We start from the raw sequence: 24,738 nt of genomic DNA on the forward strand, positions 1-24,738 counted from the left end.
TTGTGCCTCCAGATAGGATTCAATTAGATGTATACAGCGTACCTTATCAAAAAGCTAATCATTGTTGAATAATTGGACAGATCCAAAATGTGGATTGTTCTGTAAAGCAACCAGCCTGAACTCTCAAAAAAAAAAAAAATAAATAAATAAAATCTGTGTCCTGAAAAGAGAACAAATGTGAAGGGGTGGGAGGAAGTGATTCTAGATCAAAAGAGGCCAAAGAGAAATGACAGTGTGTGAATGTGATTGGTGGTGGTGGTGGTGGTGGTGGTGGTGGTGGTGGTGGTGAGGGATAGTGGATAGAACTCTAGGAATTATTTTGAGACGGCTATGAAATCTGAATACAGGCTTATTATTGAATTCATCTTTCTAGTGTGTCAGTGGTATGGTTAAGTTGGGGAATATTCTTATTCTTCAGAGATGGATGTTGAAGTATTTAGGATGGACAGGTCATAATCGCTTGCACCACCATTTTCAAAATGGATCAGGAGAAGAAAATAAATGTGTGTGTGTGTGCACGTGCACATGCATATGTTTGTGTATTGTATTTTGGGGGGTGATATATATATTATATTACATATAATATACATATATGTATTACAGGATATGTGCATACACATGTGTATGTATATGTGTAAATGCACGCATTCTATGCATGTTTTGAGACAAGTCCTGAGCTCAGTACCTGACATACAGCAGAGGCCTGACAGTCCCTTAGACTTGTTACCGTGCTTACTTGTTCTCAGTCACCTTGGGGAGCTTCGCTGCCTATCCTTAAATTGGTTTATCTTATTTTATTGTTTTCCATCTTCCTTTCTCTTTCTAGCCAAAATAATCTCCGTTGAGAACACTGTTTAAAAGCATCATCAACAGAGCGAACTTTGCCATTTGTCTATCCACATATTCCGTGGGTGCTTATTATCAGGCAGTGTTGTTGGTGCTGCGGATCCGTCCTGCCCACTAGGAGCTCAGCGTCTGCTGCTTCTGGAGCCTGGGCTGCCCATCCCCTTCCTCTCCGCACTGTGCACCTCTGTCATCTGCAGTTCTGGGTCACTCACAGCCTTGGATGCCAAGGAGCTGTGTTGCTCCACCTCCACAGGGGAGAGCTTTTCCATCACCGAGCTAGTCATGGCCTGTGCTGGGCTGTCACTGTGTCTTGTCTTCCCTTTCTGACTCCTCACATTTTATAGCAATAATTGCCATTCACTGGGAACTTTACCTTGTACCCAACAGAGGCAGTGCTAATTGCTTTTAAAACCGTTTCTTCTTTTTCATGAAGAGTCTATATGTTGAAAAGAATTTATGTAACCTAAGGTAGAGCACAGTAAACAGAACACAGCACCAACCTGAGAGCCAGGACCCCGCCAGTCCCCCTGCATCTCCCTCCGTCCTTCTCCCTGGCCGTCTTCCTCTTTCTGCCCAGATGTAACCCTGTCTTGAGTTTTGTTTTTCATATCTGCCCTTTTAAAGCAAATGATTTTAATCCATATGCACATATATTCCATTATAAAATTGTTCATGCTGTATGTAGTCTTCCAGGACTTTTTAAAAATCCTCAGCTCAGCATAGGATTCTAAAGTTTACCATTTTAGGAAAGGAAGTATTTGGAAAAAGATGAACATTCACTCACCCTGTAACTAATAAGCATTTTAATTCCTAGGTGTATGCCCTAGAAATCTCTTACAGAAGCATACCAAGGGACATGTATAAGGATGCTCATAGAAACAGTGATAGTAGCAAAAATGTGGGCATTAGCTCAAAGGATTATTGGCAGGAGAAACGGGTAAAAGAAAAAAAATGGGTGAAATTTTATGCAGCAGTGAAAATGAACAAACTACAGCTATGCAAATTTAAATAAATCCTCTTCTAGTTCTGATAAAAGTAACTCCACTTTATAGTTGAGGAAACTCAAGTCTAGAGAGCTTGAATAAATTGTGTGCGATGTCACAACGAGTATGTTGTGGACCTCAGATTTGAATCTAGGTCATTCTAAAGCCTTAACTGCTAGGGAGGGAGTATTGTTTCCTGTTGGAAAGACATGTTTTTGTTGGCTTGTCTGTTCTGCATGGAGAGAGAGCTCTGTATTTTCACCTGACCTGGCAAATGGTTCACAGGAGGACTTGTGTAAATTTTGTAATGAATGACCCAGAACATCCTTATGTTGCCCAGGAAGAAAGCAGGTGAAGGGAGCTTAGTGGCTTGAGCAAGTTCCTGGGATAGAAAGCAGAGCACGTGCGCCGAGAACCCAAGCTCCCTCCCAAGCCCTCACCGACTGGAGCTTTTAACCTGTCTGGTCTTGCCTTGGTTTCAGGCCTCCCCTTTAGGAGGTGGCTGGGAGACGCCTGGCAGATATGACGTCAGTATGACTTCATTATAGCTGATCCTGCTCCCAGGCTGCTCAGCCAGGGTTGGCTGGTGCTCTTCTGGTGGAGAACAGGCCTCTCCCCAGCCGTGTAACCCTTACCTATACCATTAAGTCCGCCCAGCCCGCAGCAGCAACAGGGCTGGCAAGCTTTCTTCTGTCCCTTGAATGCCACTGACATAATTAGCCTGTGAAAAAGTGCCGCTGTGTTGGTGTGTATGGGGTGGGGGGTCTGGGGCAGGCAAAACAAGCAGCTGTTTGGTGCCTTTGTCCAGTAAACCAATATTCATCATAAATGTAGATTATTGTGCTACTTCGATATTTTGGCCCAGTGAACAAAAATTGAAATAAAAGCAAATGCTCACTGCCTGGCTGTCCCCTTGAGGTTTTTCTTGTCTGCCACCTAGGGCCCAGCAAAGCTCTGAGCCAGGTACATGTTTTTTTTCCCCCCAGCCCAATAAATCCTGAAAGGCCCCTTGTAAACTGGTGAGGGCTTTTGGCAACGGTCCGCAGAGGTTACCACCTGAGTTTTGTCAAGGACTGCGTAGGACTAACAGGACTATCCGGGGGAATTTGCTATCACGTTGTCACCACAGTGATGCTGAAGCCCAGTTGTATAAAGATCTAAAACACACCAGCAGAGGTACTTGGAGCCCTGGCCTCTGTCCGTGGTTGTCTGGCATCTGAGTGTGTGCCTCGTGTTGGGCTGCGTTAAAACATCACCTGCTCAGAGAGGCCTTCTGTCTTCACGACACCTGACACAGCCAGGCTTCCACCCAGCCCCCTCCAGCCCCTCATCAGGTTTTATTTTCTTCATAGTGGTCTTCGTTATTTAAAGTCATACTTATTTTGGGCAGCCTGGGTGGCTCAGCGGTTTAGCGCCACCTTCTGCCCAGGGTGTGATCCTGGAGACCCAGGATCGAGTCCCACACCGGGCTCCCTGCATGGAGCCTGCTTCTCCCTCTGCCTGTGTCTCTGCCTCTCTCTCTCTCTATGTGTCTTTCATGAATAAAGAAATAAAATAGAAAAAAAAAGTCATACTTATTTTTCAGCTTCTTTTCTCCATCACCCCCTTAGAGGACTTCATTATTTTCATAAGAACCGAACTTACTTCTCTTACTCATTGCTAAATTAGTGTCTGGCATATACTTAGTGGATATATGAGTGAATATATCTGTACAATTTTGGTCAAATTAAGGAGTTGATTTACCCGTGAAAGGATGAGTCTGTTTAGAACCTCTAGAGTTTTACAATTTCTATCTGTGCTATAGGTTAAAATGTATAGGTATCTTTTAAAATCTTTGGTGCATAAAATTGGATCAACCATGATCTTAATTTATGAAATATTCTTATTGCAAAGTTGATGCAAGTTTGACTTTAAAAAAAGGTTAATTCTATTATTTTTAATCATGTTACTGATTTTCCTTAAACTCGATGACTGAAACAAAAGGCAAGACAGTCATAAGCTACGTGTTGCTGCATGCTCTGTCCTCCTTCCCACATGCCACCTCTGTTCATCATGTACCGTGAATCCTGTGCTCTTCATTCTCCTGCTTGCCTTGTTTTATAGAGTTCTGTAACATCTGTACGTGTTCCTAGAAGTGAGTGTATCTGTAGTATGTAAGTGTATGAAATTATGATGTTTTAAAAGGCCACATGTGATGTGTTAGCGAGTTAACTGCAATCATACCACATATCATCCATGTTACTGAGTGTTGCTCTAATTCCTTTGTCTTGAAGACTGTCACATTCTATTGTCTGACCACTTCAGTTTATTCGCTAAATTTCCTTTGTTTGGGGTGTTTCCAGGCTTTTGCCCGTGTAAACTATTCTGAGATGTACATCCATATTGCCTCTTGATGGACATGGGAAACTTTTTCTTGTAGGTAAAAATCTAGAAGTTAAAGCGTCGATTCATAGAATATATGAACGTTAATGCAAACAGTGCCAAACTATGTTCCAACGTGGTTGCACCAGTTTGTACTCTTAACAATAATGTGTAATGATCCTGTGCTTACATATCCCCTTCAACATTTCATATTCTCAAGTTTTTTAAAGTTTTGTTTGTGACATGATACTATATTGTGGTCTTGATTGGCATTTCCATGATAACTGATGTTACGGACATCTCTTTGTATGATAATCAGTTATTTCCATGAAATACCCAGTCATACCTTCTCATTTTTCTTTTGGGTGGTTTATGCCGTCGTTGATTTGTAAATATTCGTCAAATGTTCTTGATATCTGCTTTTGTTGGGTTTATATATAGTGAAATGCATTTCTCAGACTGTAACTTGTCTTCATGTTTAAAGACTTATTTTGATAAACAAAAGTTACTGATTTTAATATAGTCAAATTACTTTTTTTGAGTTAATGTTTTTTGTATAAAAATTTTTTTTTCTATCTCAAAGTCTAAAATGAAAGTTCTCACAATATGATCTGTTAGGACCATTGGGATCCTTGATACCCTTTCGGGGGGCATTTGATGTCAACCCATCTTCAAAAGAATAGTAACATGTTATATGCCTTTTTCACTTATTGTGCTGCCATTTGTATGAAAAGTGCAAAAGCTATGGTTTATAAAACAAACCTACAGGGACTTCACCAGTCAAGGCCAGGTACACATCTGTCCTGTAGTCAATGCATAGCTTACTGCTGTGCATTCTCAGTAAAAGAAAAGGCCATGTTAAGGTGTCCTTGATGAAAGAATGCATATTGTTAATTTGGTTAGATCTTACTCTTTAAATATGTGTCTTTTAAATATTTTGCATTACAGCAGAGGAATTGTTCCTAAAGCTTTTGCCAGATATGATTGTTGTCTAGAGCAACAACGCTTGAGTGATTGAGAAGTGAGATGAATCAGATGCTTTTTCCCAGAACATCATTTTCACTTGAAAACATGATATACAAATTATAGTAATTCAGACTGGGGTATTTGGCAGACATTTTCTCAAAAATGGATGAAGTGAGCCTTCATCAAGGAAAACAAATAGCACTTTCCAGTACTTAGGGATCAGTGCCAATATTAATACCATTTTTTGATTTTATATAATGAAGAGTATATTTCCACATGAGTGTACATCTCCAAATGATCAATGATTTTATGATGTTATAAAACCTAGCACAGGTCAAAGGTTTATTCAAAGACTAAGTTAGACTAAAAGATCTTAATGTAAGAAGAATATTCATTGATGAGGATTGAGTTTCTACATGGTGAATAATAACCTTTAAGAAAGCACTACATTTGTTTTGGTGTGGTGCCAAAAAAAAAAAAAAAAAACAATCCAGAAGGCTATTAAAACACTTCTTCCTTTTCCAATTACGTATCTGTGTGAGACTAGATTTTCTTTAATATGCCTTTTTTTTTTTTTTTTTTAAGATTTTACTTATTCATGAAAGACACACACACAGAGAGAGGCAGAGACACAGGCAGAGGAAGAAACAGGCTCCACGCAGGGAGCCTGGTATGGGATTCGATCCTGGGGCCGTGGGATCAGGACCCGAGGAGAAGGCAGATGCTCAACTGCAGAGCCATCCAGGCATCGCTTTAATATGCTTTAATTAAAACTACATTTTGAAACTGGTCAAATACAGGAGTGAATATGAGACTCTTAGTCCAGATGTTAAAGAGAAATGCAAAAATATAGATAGTAATTTTTCTAATTAAACCTTGTTTTGAAAATTTATCTTTCATAAAAATGTACTATTCATGTTAACATTTGGCACCATTTTAAAAAAAATTACAGATTTAATAATTTTAATATCTAATATATTAAAAATGGCTAGATAGGGGGATCCCTGGGTGGCTCAGTGGTTTGGTGCCTGCCTTCAGCCCAGGGCATGATCCTGGAGACCCGGGATCGAGTCCCACATCGGGCTCCCTGCATGGAGCCTGCTTCTCCCTCTGCCTGTGACTCTGCCTCTCTCTCTCTCTGTCTCTCTGTCTCTCATGAATAATAATAATAATAATAATAATAATAATAATAATTATAAAAACCTTTAAAAAATGGCTAGATATAACTTACAGAAATGAAGCTCTTCGGGCTTCTGAGTATTGTGAAAGAGATCTTGACACCAAAAGTTTGAGAATTCCTGGTTAAAATATATTTTACTATATTTTCTAATAAAGATTTTTGGGATTAGTTTGTTTATTTTGACGTCAGGCCTTAATTTATGTGGTCGTGGACAGTGTGTGGGCTGTCTATAAATACCAGAAAAGGACACTAGAATAATTAAATTTTAAAAAATATGTAAGACGTCCCAGTCTATCTTTGTAACTCCCACAGATCAGATATCTTTCATTTCATTCTTTTCTTGAGTGTTTTGGTAAGGTTGTCTGTTTAGTTATTCATCCACCCATGAAACATGTGAATTAAGTAAATAATAACCCTCATATCTTTTTCCCAGCTCTCTCTGTATAGGACTACCATATATGGGGTACAGGGTCCTGGGCTCCCAATTGCCACATCTTTAGTTGTCAGGCTCACTGGTCCAGCCTGGAAAAGACTGACCCACTTATTTACAGTGTACGTCACTCGTCGTAGTTGGTGTTCAGTGGATCTATGTTGATGGAATACTTGCTACTTGTGTGTCCGCACAATACCCAGTTTTTTGTTGAAATGATAGGAGGTGAGTTGGGGAGAAGTATTTGTGTTCCTTTATTTTGCGATTTCTTATTTGGCCCTGTGAGTATCAGATACTAACTCAAGAAATTTTCTGTGAGGTTTTAATCTTGCCAGTACTATCTCTGACATAGTTATTAGCAAGGATGGGGGAGAGAATTCTATTTTTATTGAAGAGCTGCTGCGTGTCAGACACTAACATGTCTCCATTAGTGTCTTAGCAGCTCTTTGTGGTGATAGCTTTATCGTGATGTTTTATGGGTTATGGAACAGAGGAAGATCATAGAGACAAAAGAGCTAAGAAACAAACGTAGCTCAAGGTCACAGCAGATTCAAATGCACCTGTTTCGCTGCAAAGGGCCTGCTCTTTCTACCATATAAAATTGCCTATATAAAAATCTGAGTCCCCATAATATTGACTGTTTTATGCAATGTGATTTTTGCCACTGTTGTGCAAACAAGTTAAGAAGCAGAGCCATCCTGTACACTTGCATCTCCAACTTGTGTTTATGTATAAATTACACTTTTTATTGGACTCATTCATCTCATTAGATCAGAGAGAGATGGAGTACGTGAGAGAGCACTAAATTTGAAGCCAGATAGCTTTTTCCTTTAAGTCTCATCATTGGCCTTTATTAGCTGTGTTAACATGTTCGAATCAATGAACCTCCCTGGACTCTAGCTTCCTAACTGGTAAAACAGAGCCAACAATAGAAAACGTTTCCCAGTGTAATTTGGCTGCTGGAAACATCCAATTTTGATAATATCTGTGCAAAGGCTTTAAAAGCAGAGGGCTGTATCTAAGGGGATTCATCACTTGGAATCATTCATTAGAAGTCCTGGATCTCACTGTCATATAAAAATTGTATAAAATAGCATTAATGGTTTTCTCCTCACCCCTTGACTTCTGGGGCTGCCTTTTGAGACTGTGTCTCTCTTCCTTTATTAGATTGAGTCATATAAAGTTGCTAACATTTGGCTGTTTTTTTAACCTACAAAAATGGAAATTTCATATGATTAGTGCTAATACACTAATAGTTATTAGTGAAATTACACATGTGAACGATTAATAATAAAAAAAAATCTATGCTGTTGTGTTAGCTATGTTGTAATCATAGGACCATATGGACAAAAAGTAAGCAAGCCTAGATCTTGGTTATGTTTTTCAAGGCCAACTTTTAAATTTCTTTTCTGAGACTATCTTGATTCCACGTGGTAATCCCTACCAGCTGAGAAAGGTTTTGTGTTGAAGCACTAAAGGTGAAGAAGTATGAGCAGGGCTGATAGGGAAAGTCCTCTAGAATGGCAAGATGACTACAGCTGTATCGAGAGATTTATCTCTCACGGATACTATAAGTGGGGAAAACTGGTAAGAAAGTTGGTAAGTATAAATATGAATTAAGACTTAAGAGGTTGAAGTTTCTTCATTTAGAGAATCATTTGTTAAGAAGGCTCATAACTTTTTAAAAATACTAAATTTTGGGTGTTTTTTTTTTTTTTTTTTAAACATTTTCTCCAACAGAGTGGGGAGGTGCTTGTGGTTGGTGAATGATCCTGTCTGTCTTCTTTCACTTACTGTGTTTTCACAATTTCTCCAATACATGGGTCTCTTAAATAACTTTTTGGCTGGGAAATATACCTGAGTGGCTTCTAAGCACAAAGTAAGCCTTAAAATTATCTGTTAGTCTAGACTTTATGAAATTTACTCTGCAGTTTGTAGAAAAACAAAAATAAGTTTCACAGGTTATGTACTTTGTCCCTGCCATCCACAAATTAAAACTAAAAAAAAAAAACAACCCCACCAAATACTTAAACACTTGTGAAGTCTCAGAGGAAGAAATCAGAAGAATCAAAGATATGAAAAGCCAAATTTAAGACATTAAAAAAAAACTAAAACAGCTGCTAGGCTTATTTAATTAATGTGACTTTCCTTTAAGAATCAGTTGTGACTCACCCTTAATTCCATACAAGTAGCTCAGTCGTTTAGGTTTCAGAGAAGACTTTAAATGCTTCCTTGCATGAAGTATTTTACCTTTGGTTTCAGTTTTTGCAGAGTCGTGGCCATTTGTGCTCTTAAACCAAAACTATTTTGCCTTTTCCTTTCTCTAGCATTTCTGTTCTTTATTGGTCTCCCTCACTCTGAGGATTACGTCATAGCCCTGCTGTGTTGCTGCTCCTTACTGTATCCCAAATTGATTTTAACCCACTATCCACACACACAGCGTTATCTTATGCTTTACAAGCAGTAAGTGTAACACATTTCTTAAAAATCGGGATTTCTTAAAGCCTGATGCATGAGCCCATGGAAGAAAATCCTGCCCCATGCAATTGAAAGGAACATTGACAGGGAACAGTTAATTGGACTTATTTTAGTATTTGAACTTGGAAAAATCAAATCTCACCTATAAATCTGTCTCTTTATCATTTAATCATAAAAAAAAAGAATTTATGACCTCACTAGCACAGACAGCCACTTCACATTGGAATCACAAATATTCTTTAAATAAACTCTGCATTGGATGGACTTTTTTTACTTACCAGTTTTTCCTGTCTCTTCTGGTCTCTGTAGGCAAGATTGGATCAGCAACTGAGTCTAACATCTGATGTTGAGGGAAATAGACTTTGCTCTCTGCTTGGGCTGCTCGTGTTGACCAGTGGGAAATGCTGCATTAGCTCTCAGACCAAAACATTTAAAGTACTCTGTGAGATGTTGACATCTTGCCAAAGGCTCGAGTGTCAAATACTACAGATGTCCAGTCCTCTTCAGAGCCCTGCTCTACCAAGCGCTTGTATAAGTTGGATGTGATTTATGCTTATGGTTACAAATTATCAAGGCCTGACCAAACACTAACTGATAGGAAACTGGGTTCAGAGAGAAAGGAGAAAGGGGAGAGCAATAGAGCAAGTGAGAGCTCCAGCCAGCAGGAGGCTAGATATTTCCCATGCCTAGCTGTGACCTCTTCCTGTGAAGCTGTTGTAAGAATAGCTTCTGTGTTTATTGGGAAGTATTTTCAAATTGTACTTCACATGGCTTCAAGTAGCTCCTTGAAGCTTGTTGGAAAAAATCGAGAAATGTTGGAGAGTAAAATAGACCAGAACGTTTGTCACTCTGTGCAGGTAGGCGGATCAGGAGTCTTGATTGAAAATCTAGGTTATCTCCTTCAGCCTTGGGTGCCTGACCGCTCTACCCTTGACCCAGTTCCAGGGGTGTGCTGATCGCGCCTGATATTCTAGCTGTTATCTTGACACATTCCCAACCTTGAACTGGTGCTGTTATGACTCTGATCTTTCTTCATGTTACCCCCTTCTTTTACATCTGGTTTCTGGGCACCCTGTTTGACTCCTAATTTCTGGATTCCTTCCTCAAACAAATTGTTGCTGGGATTCATTGTTCTTACACAGTACTCTGGGTTGATGTGATCATACTACCTCTCTCAGGAGGAAGGGGGGCCTGAGTCTCATACACTGTATCTACTTTGAACTCATCTGATTTGGGCTTGTATCACCCACTTTATTCATTTTACCACTTTCTTTCCCTTTCTCTTAGGATAGCATGCTCATTATCACTCATGCTTATTATCATTATCACACAAAATAAAACCCTTCAAAGCTCTCACTTAAGCCCTTTTATTAGATATTACTGTCTATTAGTTACCCAAGGTATAAACCATCAAATTATCCTTCAGTGATTTCATCTTCTCATACCCAATCACCAAAGCTCGATGATTTTTTTTTTTAACAGCTAAATATTTCTTGTTTATGATTCCCACTAAACCTGTGTTTCCTACCCCAACATACTCTCCAGTGCCTGCCCTCCACTCATCCATGAGAGGGATCCCTCTAAAATATAAACGTAGCCATGTCCACATAAAGGTATGTGGGTCCTTGTCACCTTATAAGGCAAATTCATCCTGTTGAACCTGGCAGATCTAGCCCTCATCTACCACTACCCGCCTTCAGCTTTACATTACAGCCCTGCCCATTTGTTTCAACTCCCTGCGGATCCTCATGGTTCTTGCCTCCTTGCTTGGGCTTACGCCTTTTTCTCTGCCCAGAATATCTCTTCTATCCTTTTTTTCCTGGGCCATCCCAAGTTTGAACTATTTTAAAAATGTCAGCTATTTGGTACTTGTCAATTTTCATTATAACCACACATCATTTCTATTTATATTTGATTTTTGTTTACATGGAGTCCTCTTAAAAATTAAGTGTTTGGCTTCATCCTAAGGAAAAATGCCTTTGAGATTCTACAGTGCATGTGTTTATTTTTAAAATGTGCTAAAATGATAACTATTTAGTAAATTTGTCTATTTCTTTTTTTTTTTATAAGAGATTTTGTTTATTTATTTGAGAGAGAGAGCGCGTGTGCGCCAGCGCGTGAGCGAGCATGAGGAGAAGGTGAGGGGCAGAGGGAGAAGCAGGGAGCCGAATGCAGGGATTGATCCTGGGACTCCAGGATCATCACCTGAGCCTAAAGCAGTTGCTTAACCGACTGAGCCACCCAGTCGCCCTCTCCTTTTATACTGTGGAAGCACTGCTTCTGGATGCCATTTGGCCTATTCTTCCTCTGAGAAGCTGTGACTGGCTTGCCATGCTGGGTAAACGTATCCTCTTAACTGTTACCCAAAAATATTATTAATCCTTCCATCAACCTATTATATCCATCTGTTCATCTAATCAGCCAACTTATTTATTGATTCTGTCGGCCAGGTACTGAAAGGGCCTTGGGGTGGAACTGTGCTTCACCTGTGCTCCTTAATCGTCTTCTCTTTGTTTCTCTCACCTGGATCAGGAGCTGATGAAGGTGCATATGTTGTCATTTTTGTATCTTCAGCACCTACCATTTTTACTCATGGATTAGAAGAACTCAAAAGTAAAGATGTTTCTTGCTTTCTTAATTTTCTTTTTCTTCTAAGATTTATTTGTAACACTTGTGTTTCAAAAATGAGACTTGTAAACATTGATACAGGGCAGAGGAAAAGTTAGTAGGCTTACTTTTATTTTTGAAGGCTTATGATTTATATGTAAAAAATGAACTGATTTTATAAATATTCAATTTGATATGCAGGAATAGGTTTGTTTGTAGTCTGGTGATTGCTTCAGCTTGTCCAGATACATAGAAACCTTGAATCAGATGTGTGTATTTTAACCAAAACTAATATTTGGGGCTGTGTGGATCAAAGTTGGCTCAATTTATGATTGCAATCTTTTAAAAAAAGGTTTGTTTTATTTTTTAAAAGATTATTCATCAATTTAGAGTACAAGTGGGATGGGTGGAGGGAGAGAATCTCAAGCAGACTCCCTGCTGAGCGTGGAGCCCCACTGAGGGCTCAATCCCATGACCCTGAGGTCATGACCTGAGCCAAAATCCAGAGTCCAGATGCTTAACTGAGCCACCCGTGGTGCCCCATGATTGCAATTTTGAAGGGAACATCTACTACGTGAGAATGCCAAAGGAACAAAAAAAAAATTTTTTTTTTAAAGAATTTGACCATTTATAATGGTATTCCACTTATAAGTTGAAGGAAGAACTGAAGGTACCTGAAACCCAAATCTCTTAAGTCTTATGAATTGCACATTCTTGGGGAATTATAAGGAAAAACTATTGATGGAATTTGCTAACACAAAACTAAGGACTTGGGAAAATTTGGGGGCATGACAAGCATGACGTGAATAATGAGCTAAAGATCAGTGTCTGGGATGTAAATCTGTCCTAAGCAAACACAGAGGGCATATTCCCATCTAATTTTAGAAGCATACCCCTTTTTATTATATTTAAGTTGATCATGTCAATAGTTTTACACTCTGCCAGAAGCCACTGAACTGTCCCAGGAGTCTCCCGCCCTTCCCCGCATTCTCCACTTGAGGCAGTGACCAGCATGTAATGTGCATTTCCATGTGGCTTGGACCGTGTCCCATTTCCAAACACACCATCTATTTGATTTTTTTCACCTCTGGCCTTTGTTAGGCTATTTCCTCATCCTGGAACAGGTCCAGTCTTCTGTCACTACCTGTTGAACTCCTATGCATCCCTTAAAACCCAGCTCAGACTCCACTGTTTATGGAGCTTTGCCTTATCTTACCAGTAACGATGAATGAGTGATTACCCCCTCTCTGAATTCCTGCATGGCTTAATTTGAATTCTGATATGGCCACTTCTCAGACCTTGTACTGTGTCACAGATGGTTGTCTCACCTGGTTTGGGGAAAAGTGTATCTTTTGATGCTGTACCCTGAGCCTGTTATTCATGGTGTCATTAGACCTGTCAGCCAGGAGAGCAAGTGAGTTTTCTATATCTTTTGTCACCCCAGATTGCCAAGGCTGTCCAGGCCAGCTTTCTGTGCTTAGCACATTATTTTTTTTGCTTAGCAATCCATAGACACCTCGCCTTCTAAGACTCTAGCTCACTGAATAAAGGAAAGTCTTTTAGATATAAAAAGGTGATTGTATGTGTTCAACGAGGACTTCATTATTTTTCCTTCTTTTTTGTCCTAGCCTAAGCAATTTAGACGTCATTTTCCGTAGGTATGTGTACATTGATTTATTTAAGTCAAATTAAACTAATTTAAAATTCCTATCAAAGTTATGCACTAATGTACTCTGAGAAATCATTATATAAATCTTATAGTGGAAAGTAACAGCCGTTGCTGTTTTCCTACGCCTCAGTGGCTACCTTTTTCACTTTGTAGCCATCATTTTTAGTTTTTAACCCTTGTATTTTTACATAAATGACGGATCTTGACTTTTAGTAACATCTGTTGACTTCTTTCTTTGGAAGATGAAGTTTCAGCTCCCTTACTCTTTAGCACTTCTCCTCACCCAGGTAATTATGTCCATAGTCTCTAGATAAATTTGGTATCACATATTCATATAATGAGAGCTGTGTAAATGTCATCTATGGCTGAGGCGCTTTGAAAGGGATTGCAATCCCCCAGCTTCCTCTGGTGACCAGGAGAACCCATGCCCTATTGGTCTAGCAAGGGCAGGCTTCCCTCATGGTGCAGGCTGCCCATTGTCCAGTTTTCAGCTACTCGTGCTATGTCAACATGCTGTGTCAATATTAGCTCTCCTCATCACCTCAATGTTGTAATTTGAGCCAAACCTTATTTAGTCCAGCTCTTAGCTGTACGAACATGAATACATTTAAAAGTATTTTTGCCAATAGCTGTATTTAGAGAAATATGTAAAGTCCAGGTGTGTGTAAATGCATACAAGTTTTACTGGATACGTAGTGGCATTATAACTCAACAGGGGAAATGTCTGTGGAAAAATCCTTGTTCTTAGTAATTTTTTGTTATATTTCCCTGGAGAGACCTATCTTGTTATTTTAGGCATTTTGCTTTTGGCAGCTTTTTTTTTTTTTTTTTAATTTATTTGAGAGAGCACATGCTCACGAGCAGGGGACCAGGAGAGAGAGAGTCTTATGCAGAGTGTGGAGCCCAATGCATGGCTTGATCTGACCTGAGCTGAAAGGAAGAGTTGGATGCTTGACCGACCAACTGAGCCACCCAGGTGCCCATTGGCAACTTATTTAATAGCAGTTCCTGCTGTCTTGGGAAAGTCACATACAGAATATATACCCCCTTCCAAAACTATGTTTTGATTCTTCTAGTTGAAGCTTATCTGCTGTGAAAAGCCTTAAGTTCTGATCCTTTACCTTGTAGTAGTTTTTTTTTTTTTTTGTAGTTTTTCCAGAAGACTTATTTCATATTTGATAAGCAGGCCTCTTGGTTTTGTTTATTTAAAAATAAAGGCAATCATTTAGAACATAAAAGCTTCTGAATCCTAAATAGGAAGGCTAGGGTTTGGCTGGCAGAGCTGAAGAGAGTGTTAGGAGACCAAGTTCATGAAAGAAGACGCAGTCTGAGGAAAAAACTAACAAATAACTGTCAGGATGTGGGAGGAAGGCAGGGACTCCTGTGTTGGTAAAAATCCTATGAGGGAGGTATCTAGTATACTGTAGTAATTGGTAACCCTCATGTGTGACAGTATGACTTAAATATCTACCTAAACTTATGTTCAGAAGGGAGGATGTCTAGATAATGAGCACTGAGTAGAGACGAAGTCCATGGTGGTTCCATGACATTTCTCATCAGGATGTGGGGTGTGACTGGCCGGTGGCCGAGCATCTCTGCCACCAATGCCTTTCACAGATGTCTGTAACTGAACACTGCCCCTTTTCCTGCAGCCTTCCAGTCCTTTCCTGGAGGTCTCAGTTCGTCAGAGCTGGCCTCTGACGTGAAACCCTTGACCATCTTTGGCTAGCATTCCATTCAGGACAAAATAAGATAGAAATCATAGGGAATTTGTCCAGTGTGGACACAGAGTCAGAGTTAATCTGTGATTCTTTGCAGTTTCCCACGTAACGGTATTTGGAGAAAGTTAAATTTGGGTACATGAGAGAGCTCTGCCTCTGATCAACCAGGAGACCTTGGGCTAGTTCTGTAGTTTCTCTAAATCTAGACCAAAAGGGTCTGGTGTCATGTACCGCATTAAAATTGCTGGAAAGGTTAAATGAAGCAATGTGTATTTTCTTATCGTAGCACCCAGCCAAAATAGGTGGTCCGTAAATGGCAGGGGCTCTTATTAGTGTGATCACAGGCTACTTGTTTCTTTACAATTTTCTTGAAAATGTACTGTCATTGACTGTATGGTAAAAACAGAGGGCTATGCTTTGCAGCTTTAATAAATGTTATTGATTTCTAAAGGAAAGATCCAAATTTGAGAGTGGATCCTGGGTTCAGTGACCGTGGTTATAGGAACACTCTCTCAGATGGCATGGCCATACGTAACCTTGGGAAAAGTATTGCTGAACTGTAAACATACTCTCAGGCAGAAGTAAGCAGCCACCTGGTGAGCTCACACCTTTAAAGACAGGCCCAGCTGATAGAAGGCTCCCTGAGTTGGTTTAGTCTGTGGCCTGGCTTCTCCGAGGCCCTTGGCAGGGATGCTGGGTGTCTCCTTTCCCACCCCTTTCCTCAACAGGTCCCTTTGTCCCTTTCTGTTTTTAATTGAAGTTTAGTTGACGCACAGTGTTCTATTAATTTCAGGTGTACAACATAGTGATTCAACAATCCTATGTATTACTCAGTGCTTGTCATTTTAAGCGTCGCTTCCATTTGCGTACAAATGTTATTACGGTATTATTGACTGTATTCCCCATGCTGTACTTCTCATCTCTGTAACTTATTTTACAACTGCAAGTTTATATCTCTTAATCCCCTTTATCTCCCTCCTCTTCACTCTTGCTAACTCAAGAAATTTTTAGGGTTCCACTGTTTTTAATTAGTGTAGACAAAATGTGTGGTCCTAAAGCCTCTCCATTGCCAGGAATCCCATTAGACTGCTGCCCTGCAGGGAAAGACTATGCTGCTTACTATGCTAATGGATTATTTCCTGATGTCTTGATGAGTCTCTCATTTTAAAGCCCAGGAGAGGCAGGAAACATTTTTCATTAGGTAAGAAAAACAAAAGCTCATATGAATGAGTTGGGTTTTTTAATTTTTTAAAATTATTTTGTTCAGCTGACTGGTTATTAATCCATTCTGGCTTTTTGTGGGAAGTGGCTTAGGTGTTTTTATGTTCTTTTTTTTTTTTTTTAATTTTTTTCTTTTTTTTAATTTTTTAATGGGTTGGCCATAGGGGAAAAACACAATGTTTGAATTTGCTAAATGATTTCTTGCATTTGCCAAACCAGATATTACTTATCAATCCACATATGAAGTCTTTGCTGTTTGCCAGGAGTTAGGATGCTTACCATTCTCTTAGAGGCACTTAGTTTCAAAAAAACAAAATAAAACTGCACATGATACAGCTACTTCTGAAATAGGAAAATGGTGTGGTTTTAAAAAGAAAATGAGAGCTTGTAGACCTTTTTGATCTGTTAAGTTTGGAGTGGTTTCTAAGTGACCTTGCCTGGAAGGCATGTTTATCTAGCTGCTTTCTCCGGAGCTCTTATTCTACAACATTAATTTAATTCTTTTTCTGCTGTATGCCAATTGCAGGGTTTTATTTAGTTTAAATATTTGTAGGATCTTGCCGCTGTAAAGTTTTCTTTCAGGCATTTGAAACATTTGTTGACCCATAGTCCTGGGAATGTGGGAGCCACCATGTGTGATTAGTTGAGACTGAGGTCCCTGGAGAAGATGGCCTTAGGACACTGGTTTGGGCGCACAGTAGGTGTGTAGCTTTGGGCACTTTACCTCTCTGGGTCTTAGAAGTCTCTTCCTTGGAATGAACTATACAAAAGCAATAATAATATTTACTTCAAAATATTTGTCCTATGCCTGGCACATAGAAGAAGAGCAGCCTTAATGTTGCCCTCCATAAGTAGTATTTCCTTGATGGAGAATAAAAAAAGAAAAATCTCGAAGAAGCTTGCATTTTAGGGGGTTGGTTTCTTATTATCTCTAAAAGGTAATGATTGCTTAGAGAAAACATGATTTTCAAATTGAGCTTAACTATAATATTTATGGATCTGTATCTTATAATTTTCCTCTGGCCTGTGTTCAGACTGTTTAAGTGTCATCTGGACCATTTGGCATAGAGGAGACTCAGACAGATTTTTAAATGCCAAGTTTCTCTTCTATGCTAGAGGATTTGAATGGTAACTAATATTTGCGGCTTCTTTTCCCACCTTTTCTCTCTAATTTGCTTTAAGCATTTCGTATGCTGACAACATAAGAATCAATTTGTTTTGGCCTCAAGTTCAGTTTTTCTGGCATGAAATTGACTTTATTATTTATAAGATAAAAGTTAGTGAGGGTGCAGACCCAGTATCTATACCATTCCAGTTTGTGGGTCTTTGTGGTGCTCCAAGGCATTTGTAGGCCAACTTTTGGGAGTCATTATCATTCAGAGGCATACAGTGGGAGTTCCTACACTGCCTGAGGCCACCCTGCAGTGGATCAGAAAGATCTGGAAGGGACGGTGTAGCTAGGTCAGAGGTATAATCAAATACTCCAGAGCTTCACAATCATTATTTGTTTTTGTTTTTTTTTAAAGCACAATCATTATTTGTAATGAAATGTTACCACTTTCTTTAGCCCTGTTGGTTGGCTTTGCTGATGCAAAAATTTTTAGTATATTCCATTATATGTGCTGCTTATTAACCAAGTGAAGAAAACTTCTTTTGTTTCCTTGAAGGAGGAACAAAAGACTGATTAATGCAGTGCAGCCTGGGATTGGCCCTGGGTCAAGTTCAGGGTACCCCTTAGAGCAGGAAAATGAGAATTTTCATTTCTAAGCTGCTGCTTTTAGAGTGACTAGTAATCTCCAGAGCTGTGACACATCCCGAGAAACTTGGGGAATTTTTTTATTTCTACCCTTGTTCACTTTAGATCTAGCATCAAAAGCTGATGTGCCTTGGTCTTTGTAGAGTCTTTTGAGACAAGTCTTTGTGCACTGCTGGGTAGAGAAGGTGTGGACAAGGAGCTCTAGGGTCAGGTGTGTCTGTGCTGTTCTTCCCCTTTGCCAGCTGAGAAATGGTGCTGATAACAGCACCTCCTTGATAAGGTTGCTGAGTGAATTAGGTGGAACAGTACACATGGAACGCATAGTTTGTGCCACAAAGTATAGCTGTATATACTAGTATTTTTTGATTGATTTTTGTTGATTTTTTTTTTTTCAAATTAGGATAATTGTATTCTCTTCAACCCCCACCACTTTTTGGTCGGCATATTTTGAAACAGACTCCAGCATTTTGATTGCTGGGCATCCAACCGTGTTTTATAGTTGCATTACCATGTAGAGATTGTGCAAATAGGACCTGAGCACTTCATGTCAATAGTAGGGTTTGGGGGATTGTGTGCAAAAGATGGACAGAGGTGGGCAAAGAATGAGGATGGAGAGGATGCTGTGATAATAGGCTTTTTACTCATATGCTCAATGGCTCAGTTAAAGCCTCAGCACTTTTTTTGTTTCATTTTGTTTTTTAAAATTCTTTTTATGTAGGCTCTATGCCCAAAGTAGAGATCGATCTCAGGACCCTGAGAATGAAGCATTAAGTGCTCCACTGACTGAGCCAGCCAGATGTCGCACCCCCCTCCCCCATGCCATTGCCTCAGTTTTAATGAGCATATTGAGTTACTTAAGAGCCTTTTCTTCTTAAAATTCTTAGACAATTAATTAATTTATTATTATTATTCTTTTGCAGTTCTTCTAGTGTCTTTCTAAAATGTTTGTCCAGACTCTGGTTCTAGCAACGTTAGTTCTAAAGCTGTGCATGCATGTGTACTTTTTTGTTTTGTTTTGAGTAGTCGACTACAGGTCGACTTAGCTTGAAAGCTTAGGTAAAGTCCTAGTGGATAAAATAGATGGTATACCTTTGCAGGTAGAGATGCGGGTAGGGGTTAGCCTAGCTGTTCATTCTCTACCATTGCCCCCCACGGCATGTCTGTGATTCGCTATGGTTAAGGAATACAGTTGGAAAACCATATCATTCTAGAAGATGTATTTGTTGTAGAATAAGCCTATCCCACAACATGCAACCACGAGTTTCATAGATATTTTAGTAATTCAAAACCAGTGAATTGAGACTGGCGTGCTTGGTGGTGTGCTATGAACATCTGGCTTTCTTTCAGAAATAGGTCCTCCTTTTGAACTGTGATAGATTTTTCTTCTTACCTTTAAGATTTGAGGATAAACCTTTCTGACCTGAAGTACATCATTGCAGAAAATGCTTTTGAAGGGATTTCATTTACCAAAGGCTTGGCCAAAATGGATTGGATAGGGTGATCTTATAACTTATTTTTTAAGTTGGGATGCTTTTGAGAGTGAGTGTTAATTATAATTAACTTGGATCTGCAGGAGTGAACTGGGGCTGCCCTAGACAAACCAGTACATATGTTTACTCTAAGATAGGCACATTTCGGGTAGACAGAATAGAATTTTTTTTCTTTCTTTTTTAAATGTAGGCTTCACACCCAATGTGGCATCCAGTGACATGGGGCTTGAACTTCCAACCCTGAGATCAAGACCTGAGCTGAGATCAAGAGTTGGACACTTAACCAACTGAGCCATCCAAGCGTCTTAGATAGAAGTGTTGAATACCTAAAATCTTTTGAAAGCCCAGGACTTATCTGAAACCTTAAAATGAGCTTCAAGACAGAATTTACCATGTCCCTCTTTGTAGTGAATGCTATGACAGAGGATTGGCCTTTGCTATGAGCCAACTTACTGAGCATCTTCTATGTATAAATACCCCGTGCTAGTCTTTAGGAGGATTCTTTCTCCAACCACTCAGTGAACACATTGCTTTTCCAAACCAAAGTTTAAAAAGTCTTGGCTTACAGTGTAGACTCATTGTATTCTTTCTTGGATCTTTTTTTTTTTTTTTTTTCTAATTCTGATTCCTTCGTGAATCTGACAGTTAATCAGTCTATCCTATTCTCTCCCTTCTGTGATCCCTATGTTTTATTTCCAAATGATTTGGAATTAATTCCCTTTTTTATTGTGATAAATATTTCAGGTTTGAACATACTCTAGAAGGGGACTTTGGGCATTTTCTATTTTTTTTTTGGCCAACTCTAGTGTTCAGCTAACTGCCAGGGATGTAGTGGGTCCTCACTATCTTGACGATTGTGGCTAGGGAAGTCATTGGCAGGGTTCTGGTGGCTGAGTAGGAGTATGTTTTAGTTGTAAAAAGAATGAGGGCTATTGAAATTTAATGGACATGGTATTTGTACATGGAAAGAGGAGTCAAAAGGTCATCTTCTCTAAAATGATCTTAAGTTCACCTCTTATTTCTTCACCTAGCTCTACAAATACCTTTAAAACTAGCTTTTAATGACTGTTTACTTAAGTACAACTTAATGTTGGCCAGCTTTGTTCCCTGATGATCATTGTCCTGAGGATGTGGGAGTTAGGATCTAATCTTAAGGAAAAGTAATAAACTTTTTATTTGTGTAAATGACTAGGTATTTTTTTCCTATTCAGAATGCATCTCAGCTGTGGTTGCACTCACACTAAATTAGAGTCAAAGCTAAGGTTCTGCAGGGTACTTCACCTTGACCTTTATCCTGAGGCCATGATGCTGGCCTCCTTTTGTTCATCTCCTCAGACTGAGGTCCTTGAGGTCATGGAGGTGTCTCGGCTTTCGTTTTGTGTGTTTCAGGTCAGGCGTGGCCTGGTGATTCCTGTGTGTTTAATGATTACATGACATTGGCTTTGATTCTCTTAGGGGGAGCATCTAGATCTTCAGAGCCATGTTTGTTTATGCATTTAATTCTGAAGTGAGAGAGGTGGAGTTTTCTATACTTCTTCTCAAACTGATGTGAAAATACATGTGTATAAGAGAGAGTAGGGAGATATTTTGCATGTATGAATGTTGAAGAGACAAAAAAAAAGCAGAGGTGGTAGCAATGATGGAAATAGACTGGCAGCCGCTGTTTTATACAAATATCAAAATCTAGTTTCTAATCTCTAATTGGATATAAGGAATTTGATAAATATTTGTCAAATTGAATTAAAATGATGGTCAAGTATACCTTACGTAAAACGTGAGGTGGAAGGTTTCGTGATGAGGAAGCCAAAACTGAATGGCTCCTACTAGGTAGACAACTCACTGGCATGTTATGGAGAGATGGCCATTAGTTTTTTATATTACTGTTAGGAGAGATTGGTTGCTTGCCCTTAGGATAAAGCCAAAATGCCCATATAATTCCTTAAATCACTGAATCTTAAGGTATGATTCCCTGGACTTGGACTGGGATCATCAGCATTGTCTGAGGATTCCCTAGAAATGCAAATTCTGAGGAATGACCCAGACTCCCACCCCTTAAACAAAGCCCAGAGATACATGTTTTAGCAGGTGTGTTACAGTTTGAAAATCCCTAGTAAACCAACAATTTGTAGCAGCTTGAGGTTGTGAAGACCTTTCATAATTTGTTTTCAACCAGAATGTACAAACACATTTTATCCAATAGTGGGAGATTGGGAAAACCCCTGGTTAAGTATTCCAATATAAACTGTTTTTAATTTTCAGAGTATATCCTACTAGAATTATTAGATTCTAAGTCATACGTCAGTGATTGTTTTGTTTTGAGAATTTGATGATAATTTGTCTGCAGTAGCATATGTAGCCTTGGTCTGTGGTTTGCCCTCAGTTTTCTTTATGGAAATGTCACACTCTGGAAATTTCCAGACATTAGTCCTGGGCTCTGTGGTGAATAACACCATGGTACCTGCAGGGCAGTCTTGACAGCCATAGATTTGATGTGGTAGGGAGTCTGGTCCCTTCCCACTCCTGCCAGCCAGCCAGAAGGGTAGGAAGGGAATTTAGTGAAGACTAATTCTTCAAGTTGTTTGCTTTAAATAACTTAATTAAAAAAATTAAGGCACATTTAGGCAAATTAGAAAATGTAGAGAAGTGGGGAAAAAATATCATTGGGAAATTTATCCTTGAGTAATTAGTTATTTGTTGTAAATGGTCTGGCACAAGAAGGGAGTTTGTCTCCCACTTATGTACTATGATAACAGTAGTAATACTAGTAATATTAGTAATGAGTTTTTATAACATACTAGGTACTCTTCTAAATTTCTTATTTATGTTAACTCATTAAGACCTGATAACTAGTGTACAAAGTAAGTTCTCTTAATATACCTAATAAAATAAGGACAGCGAGGCACGGAGTGGTTAAGCGTTGTGCCCAAGATCACCCAGCTGATAAAGATTTATTGCAGTGGGGGTGGTGGTGGTGGCCTAGTTCTTGGACTTAAATATGTCCTTTCTACTGGTCTTCTAGGATGGTTGGAAAACACTCTGTGGTTACTACTGGGTGGTGGTATGATGGAGAGGAGACCCATGGATAAATGGATTAAGGGGTGAGGAGTAGGGTGTTTTTGTTGGGTCAAGTGGGCAGAGAGATAGATCAACAACTCCAGAGTGTGTCCAGGTCCTAGGCTTTAGGACAGCCTATCGCCCTTGAGTGATCTGCATGGCTAATTATCACCTTCACCTGGAAATCCTTCCCAGTCTAGTGTCATCAAGAGGTGGAGCTGCTAACTGAATGCCTAGTGATTGGAACCTTCCCAGCTTGCCTGGAAATGATGGGCATCTGTTTAAAAAGTACATTCTCTTGGGGTGCCTGGGTGGTTCAGTTGGTTGAGTGTCCCACTCTTGATTTTGGCTCAGGTCATGATCTCGGGGTGTTGAGAGGAGCCTCGCATTGTGTTCCAGGCTCAGCAGGGAGTGTGCTTGAGTTTCTCTCCCTCTCTGCCCACCTCTGCCCCCACCCCCCTTGTACATGCTCTCTCTCTCTCTCAAATCTTTTTTCTTTTCATAAAATAAACATTACCTTCTCTGAACATTCATAAGCAGCTTGAATGGAAAGGAAATGTATGAAATTGCCTTCATAATTTGCTATAGTGAGGGCCAACAGAAAAATCATTATCAGTCACGAAACCTTTAAATAATACTTGTTTGTGGGATGACTGGGTGGCTCAGGGTTAAAGCACTGCCTTCAGCTCAGGGCGTGATCCTGGAGTCCCGGGATCGAGTCCCACATAGGGCTCCCTGCATGGAGCCTGCTTCTCCCTCTGCCCGTGTCTCTGCCTCTCTCTCTGTCTCTCATGAATACATAAATAAAATCTTAAATAAATAAATAAAACAGACTTCTTTGTAAAGTTGCCTTGCACTTTGATCTCGAGTTTAACGCCAATTTGGGTCATACAGACTTTTCAAAATGTCATGAACTTTGCATGTTTCACCATTTATTTAATTTTCCTTAAAATTATTTCCCAGAACACTAAGTGGATATTTTTTCTTTAATGTCATTTGAAAGAGAATCCAAGAGTGAATTGATTTAATACACCCAACGAATAAGGACTCATCTCTAAGAGATAAATAATATAGAGACTAAGATTGTGAACTGCAGAGTTGAAATACCTGGATTCAAATCTGACCTACCCAACTCATCAGCTTAGTCTGGCTAAAATACTTTAACTCATTTATTAAATGAGAATAACTTTTCCCCATAGGATTATTATAAGACTTCAGTGAGGTATAATACTCTCATAGTATTAGTGAAGTGCCTAACATGTAGAAAGCGCTCAATAGATGTTAGTAATTATTAAATATTAGAAAGGTAGGTAACAGTGGACAGAGGTTGAGATCTCTTACCCAACTTCCAACCCACTCCAATATACGTAGGTGACTTCTCCATGTCAGGTTTTAAAGCTCTACTATTTTCTTTTGAATAATTGCACACCATCCCATTGAGGAAAGATTCATGTTGTAGCCATTTCATGATTGATATGTGTTGGGATTATTTCATATTTTCCTCATTATTATAAATATACATCATTTCCTTGCTCCTTTTTCCCCTCATAACTTTGAAGATTGTGTTTTGAGGTTGGTTTTCAGTTCCACCACTATAATTATTTCCATTATTTTGCTAACATTTATTTGGTGGGTATCAGGAAGGGTTTGGGCTCATTCTGGTGTAAAATTAAATAATTATTGTGCACACTGTCCTAGGTTTTAAAGAACCGAACCCTTTTCATAAGGGCAAGAAGGGTGTGTTTTAGCAGAGAAGAAAGAGGAAGCCATCTAAGCCCTCTTACTGAAAATTTCTTATGGCCAGTCTCTCAGAAGTTCAAACGTAAACTCATTAGTTGGTATCTAATTGTATAAAGTGCTCATAACCCCCAGTACGGAGGTTATATTCAATGGAATGCTTTTTCTCTGAAATTATTCTTCCTCAAATTGCCATTTAATTTATGTGTTTAAAAACTTCTCTCAGTTCATCATCAGTG

General features: G+C 39.3%; 2 protein-coding genes across 5 annotated transcripts in view; one reads left to right on the forward strand and one right to left on the reverse strand.

The window, feature by feature from the left end:
- MED12L (mediator complex subunit 12L) overlaps nucleotides 1-24,738 on the forward strand; it is a 325,697-nt gene that overhangs the window by 135,453 nt on the left and 165,506 nt on the right. The window lies entirely within an intron of this gene.
- P2RY14 (purinergic receptor P2Y14) overlaps nucleotides 1-24,738 on the reverse strand; it is a 51,160-nt gene that overhangs the window by 14,878 nt on the left and 11,544 nt on the right. Inside the window, exon 1 of one of the 4 annotated variants that reach the window (XM_041734041.1) lies at nucleotides 9,523-9,954. The exons of 2 other annotated variants lie outside the window; for them this stretch is intronic. The gene's annotated coding sequence lies outside the window, so the exon portion shown is untranslated. One more of the 4 variants, XM_041734043.1, reaches the window with a different exon arrangement.

This window comes from Vulpes lagopus, chromosome 19 (genome assembly GCF_018345385.1).
Source record: "Vulpes lagopus strain Blue_001 chromosome 19, ASM1834538v1, whole genome shotgun sequence".
Taxonomy (NCBI): Eukaryota; Metazoa; Chordata; class Mammalia; order Carnivora; family Canidae; genus Vulpes; species Vulpes lagopus.